The sequence below is a fragment of the Physeter macrocephalus genome, chromosome 14 (assembly GCF_002837175.3).
Source record: "Physeter macrocephalus isolate SW-GA chromosome 14, ASM283717v5, whole genome shotgun sequence".
NCBI classification, from domain to species: Eukaryota; Metazoa; Chordata; class Mammalia; order Artiodactyla; family Physeteridae; genus Physeter; species Physeter macrocephalus.
Window position 1 is genome coordinate 83112812 of NC_041227.1, and position 6000 is coordinate 83118811.

The window sequence follows — 6000 nt, forward strand, 5'->3', positions numbered from 1 at the left end:
CTGGAAGAGTAGACAGCCATGGCCATTATTAAGACTGAAGCGATTTAGGAAAGTATTTTGGATATAATAAACTAAAAAAAACACTCAAATATGCCTAAACTGTAATTAAAACTCTGTAATCGTAAATACGTATATAAACAAAGACTGGAAGATAATAAGATTATGGACCCTTTTAACTCTGATGTCTCATTTGCTAAACCTGAGAAAAGTGAAATGAAACTGTGGTGTTTTAATTACGAAATCAAACAGCCTAACCAAATAGGACCGGACTCCAGCTCCCCTGCAGCACGCGGCCGACCAGCCCAGGTGTACCTTTGCCCACACGGTCTGCGCCCGGGCTGCCCTCAGCACACCCAGCCATTTTCATGCCTTTGCTCAGAATAGAGTAAAATCTTCCTCAACTTCCGGTAGCATCTCACAGTCTTTTACCACCTCCCCAGAACTACAATCTAGCTTCTTCCTTAAGACAGCTGGCCTCTCCAGAAGGGGTCCTCTCCAGAAGGGGAACCCCTTCTGGAGAGGCCTCCTTCTAACACATGGCGGAAGGAGGAAGAATCTAAACCCTTCCTGCTCCTGACTGCCACTTCCAGAACACTGCTCAACCGCGGTATTTAAAAACCTCCTTTTACAAACTTCAGAAAATCTACCTATGACACCTTGTCTCCTCTTTTGGTGTTACAGGTTGACTCTCAAAGACCCCCAGGAGCACAGAGATGATTTTATCACGTGGCTCATTATGCCATGTCATTATTCTTCAGATTTCAAGATGCCTGTCAATGCCTTTTCTATCAACACGATATCCTACATGTGAAATACTTTCAGGTCATTGCCATTCAGTCTCCCACAGGGAGTCACCACTGCCATCCTCAGTGGGCACTGCCCCCCCCCCCGACCCTATCATCTGACAGTGTGCCCTACACCCACCGCCACTCCCGCCCCCCCCAGCCCACATGTCCACTGTCGCCATTCCAGTCCTGCTTTCTGTCCTCATCACCAGCTACAATCGCTTGATGCTAGGAAATTCTCACAGCCCACCAAGAACGGCATCCGCTCTTCCACTCTGACCCCAGCGAAGTCGTTTCAATACCATGATTCCCTCACTTACCTTACCTGACCTTCCCAGGTTCTCAGCCTGGCTAACTGCCAGTTTCCTTTTCTTCTGAGTATGTATTATTGCTAGAGAAAACTAAGAAATCAGGAAGATTTTAGTGGATACTTTCCAAGCATGACCAGCTCTGCTTTACAACTGGGAATGTTTTATTCATCCGACTCCCTAGCACATCACAGTGATCCCAAGATCTGTCTGAAATGCTAATAACCTCACCCTGCCCACCACAAACGTAGCATTCATCTTGTCATTCTGAACCAACAAAATGACAAACCAACAACAAACTCTGCCCCCTGCCCAGCAAGTGGGCTGCATAACCCAGAAAACGGTTTACAGCCCTAAGAAGTCATGGGGAGGTGTCAACTCAGCTGAAGATAAGGAAAGAGGTCTACTGTCCCTTAGACTTGAACAACACATATAACTGTATTCCCAAATACTCTTCTGCTTCTAATGCCGACCCGGGTTTTGAAGTAAGCAAGCAATCCTCCACGTGCCCTGCTGCCGGAAACCATCCCACAGCTGACTGGCCCCCTCCTGCAGTGCTGGTGGCTGAGAGGCAAAGGCAGCACCTGTTTCGACCAGTCAAAGGGAAGAAGAGGGCAGGATCCCTGCAGAAACGCGCCCCCAGTTCTACAGAGTGTGTGCAAATGAGCCAAAGAAATTGCTGGGGCTGCCAGACAGCCTGCAGAAGCGTGTGCCCCTCCAGAGCAGAGCCCCACAATGAGCCGCAGCGAGTGGAGAGGGGTGTGAGGGAGGCCCGAGATTGCGGACAGCACTAAACCTGGGAGACAAGCATCAAGACCCACAGCAAGGATGGCCACGGACACTAAGAAAGGAAGGAACAAACTCCGGTTTTCACAAGAGTGGCTGGCACTGCTTCTGTTTCAGGCAGATCTGTAAAGAAAAGTGCCAGCCCCCATCGTCTAGGACAGAGGTTACAGGCCACATACCTCAACCCTTTCCAGCGGGCTGGCTGGAGCAGAAGCCCATGGTTTCAAAAGGAAACTCTTCAAAGGACCCTAAGAGACACAGGCGCTCCCATGAGCTTCTTGCCCAGGTTTCTCCCTCCTGAAGCCCAACACTTGACGATCAATTTTAAAAAGTCTCATTCTGTTAGGGAGGCTCTCCCAACATGAAACATTCCTGCCAAACAATAAGCTATTCACTCTGAATGGCAGAGCACATTATAAAACAAAATAAAAATTCCAATAAAAAAAGTGAAAGTTACATGTATTTCATGAAGATAAATGAAGAACAGGGTCAATTTCAGCAGGGTCCTCTATAGCAAGATCAAATGCTAGGGCTTCCCTGGTGGCACAGTAGTTAAGAATCCGCCTGCCAACGCAGGGGACACGGGTTCAAGCCCTGGTCTGGGAAGATCCCACATGCCACAGAGCAGCTAAGCCTGTGCGCCACAACTACTGAGCCTGCACTCTAGAGCCTGCGAGCCACAACTACTGAGCCCACGAGCCACAACTACTGAAGCCCGCGCGCCTACAGCCCGCGCTCCGCAGCAAGAGAAGCCACAGCAATGAGAAGCCCACACACCGCAATGAAGAGTAGCCCCCTCTCGCCGCAACTAGAGAAAGCCCACACGCAGCAACAAAGACCCAACGCAGCCAAAAAGAAATAAATTAAATAAATAAATTTTAAAAAGAAATATATTTTTAAAAAAAGAAAAAAGAAAAGATCAAATGCTAGCTTATGCTGAGATTTATTACTACTACATCTGACTGGGTGTCTAACACTCATATATATTCGTTAAAATGCTCAGGTCTTTAGAAAACAAATAAATAAAGGAATTCTCACTCAGCAGACAATGAAGTTGCCAAAAAGTGAAATGACCAAATTTAAGAACAAGGAGCTAGTTAAATAACAATGTACAAGAAACAGAAAAAATGAAGTACTTCAGCCACTGAGGTTTTTTTTTTAAAGTACTTCAGGCAGTAAACAGAAAATATCTTATGCCAATCTTATCAAAGTATATTAATAACTGATGCCTTTAAAGCAACTGAATTGGAGACTACTTTCCTGAAGAGTGAAAGCTGTCGATCACCAAGAAGCATGCTTGGTTGGAGGCAACAAAGGCGGCAGCTGCTGCCCTTTACTTACTGGGCAGTCCCTACACTCTGGCACTGCACACACAGCTAGTCTCCTATAAACCCTGCAAGCTAAGAACCAGTGCTCACAGATGTCTCCCCCACAGATGTCACCAAGCGAAGGGACACATCTAGAGTGTCACAGACACAAAGAAGCAGAGCATTTGGGGATCTAAAGCTCCTTCCATTATACCCAATTCTTTAATTGTCTAAATCACCCTTTCTAACTAGTGTATAGCTAACGGTTTAGTCAAAAACTCCTCCAACTTCAACAATTACTACATTTACATATGTATATTCTTTCTGAACACCTCTGGGGAATAAAAACACGCTGGCACAGTTAAAGGGGAAGATGTTGTCGGCATGAAGGGAGAGTACAAATTCTTGTAAGAGCCCTCGAAGGTCTGGAAATGAAAAATGTGGTTTCTAAACAATGACTTGCTTTACTGCAGGTCACGAGCAGGTGCCACAGGAATCCCATCTGCACAGTGACAGACTTATTACATGGGAGTTTATGCTGGAAAGTGAGATGGAATTCTTACTTCTAACAAAAATGTTGCACACAGAATCAAGTTACTACTTGGCACTGTACTGCCAATTCTAGATCCCAAACAGCAAAGCCAAAGAGGGGCTTTTGGTTTATTATCTTTGGTAAGCATTCACTGCTTCAACTAAAATTGATAAAGAACCACACTCATTTTCGTCATGGGATGCCAATAAGCTGGGCTGTAACAATGGTTTGGGCAGTAGCCAACAGAATTTTTGAGAGGAGAGTTAAAACTTTTGCCAACAATAATCTCTGAACACAACTGTAACAAAAGTATGATTATCTCTCATTTCCCGATGATTCTAAGATTAAAATTCATTTTCTGCATAAATAATATGCAAGGTCCCCTATGGCAACAGCAATGTTAAAAATCACACCTCACAGATGTGGAATCTCTCAGCCAACAGCATGCTACATATTCACCTGCTGAATTAAAATTACTTCCTACAGGTAAGCAGCTGGGAGTGGGGGAGGGGAGAAGCAATCAAAGCCTGAAAGCATGGAGTGCACACGTCAGAGGAATAAATCTGGAATAAATCTCTAATCACTCGGGATGACCCAAGGTAATTCCTACTCATTCAAACTTGACTGCATAATAGAGCAGTAGAGTGATTTTCAAATTAGTTGGATCTCTATACCTGCCAGGGTAAAAATACCCATTTAAAATTGTTTAACTTGTAACTAGATTTTTTTTTTTTTTTTTTTTTTAAGTCTTCTGGGGGAATTCCCTGGTGGTCCAGTGGTTAGGACTCCGAACTTCCACTGCTGGGGGCCTGGGTTCGATCCTTGGTCAGGGAACTAAGATCCCACAAGCCACATGGCATGGCAAAAAAAAAAAAAAAAAAAAGAAGTTTTTCTGAACTTTTTTCTATATAGAAAATTCTCTATTTCCAACCGAGATCTTCTTCCTAAACTGCAGACTTCTGTGTCTAACGGCCCACTCTACATCTCCATGTGGACAAAGTCTAACAGGTATTTAAAATCTAGTATGTGGCTGATTATTCCGCCAAATCCGCTCCTCCTTCCACCGTGCCTGTCACAGTCAACGGCAACTCCAGCAGCCAAGACAGCCTATCTCTGCTAACCGTGCTTGCATCCCCACAATCACTCGATCAGCAAAACCCGCTGGCCTTACCTCCAAAAACATACCCAGAACCTGACCAGCTCTCCCCAACTCCCACGAGAGTCTGGTCCAAGCCACTGAAATTACTAAAATAACCCCTAAATGGCCTCCCCTACATTAGAGTCTCAACAGAGCAGCCAGAAGCCTCCTGTCACAAATGAAACCTGAGGTGACTCTTCTGCTGAAAAGTCTAACGGCCTCCCCTCTCCTCTGGTATCAGCGCCCATCATTTGGTTCCACAGGAGAGAGCAAACACAACCCAACACTACCTACCTCTGAAAAACCGTCCAAGTATTTTGACACAAGCAACTAAGAAACAGAGGTGAGATTCTTTCGGCCTGAGATAGTAGTTTAAGTCCATCATTTAACTCCCTCCCCTTCCAAGTCCCCAATGAATCAACCAGAGAAATACAAAAGTAGAGGGAATATCTTCAGGGTGGCAGGACTAGACTATCAGAAAGGCTACCCAAAACGAAACTGAGCCTAGCCAGGGGCAAGCATCCCCAGGTTCAGGTCCAAGTGAGGGTACACAGGACCACCTTGGCTCTGCACATGCGTCTTGAGATGTGGGAAGGGTGCTAGCACAGAGGACAAGTGGTGCAGAAGAAAACACCACCATGGCTCGAACTGCACAGGGACACGTATGTCCCAGCAAGGAGTGAAATGCTGTCCCAGATAACTTTAGGATAGAAAGCCGATGTTTCAGAGTAACAGAGACACTCCCCGTCGCACAAAACTTCCTGCTCTGTCATCGCAAGCAAAAGACTGCTAACCCGGCAAAGGTGAGGTATAATATAAATCAAATTATCCCCTGACTTTATGTGGGATTGAAAAAATTAAACAGTAATACATATAATTTCTAAAAATAAATGTTATAAATACTAGTTTGTAATTAGGAATAAAGCTATTGTTAAAAATTAGTAGCTGAGAGAGCAGACAGCAGAAGCAAGAAGAACTACAATCCTGCAGGCTGTGGAACAAAAACCACATTCACAGAAAGATACACAAGATGAAAAGGCAGAGGGCTATGTACCAGATGAAGGAACAAGAGAAAACCCCCCCCCCAAAAAACTAAATGAAGTGGAGATAGGCAACCTTCCAGAAAAACAATTCAGAATAATGA

General features: G+C 44.9%; 1 protein-coding gene across 1 annotated transcript in view; it reads right to left on the reverse strand.

The window, feature by feature from the left end:
* The window catches only part of NCOR1 (nuclear receptor corepressor 1), a 163875-nt gene that overhangs the window by 87768 nt on the left and 70107 nt on the right, over positions 1-6000 (reverse strand). The window lies entirely within an intron of this gene.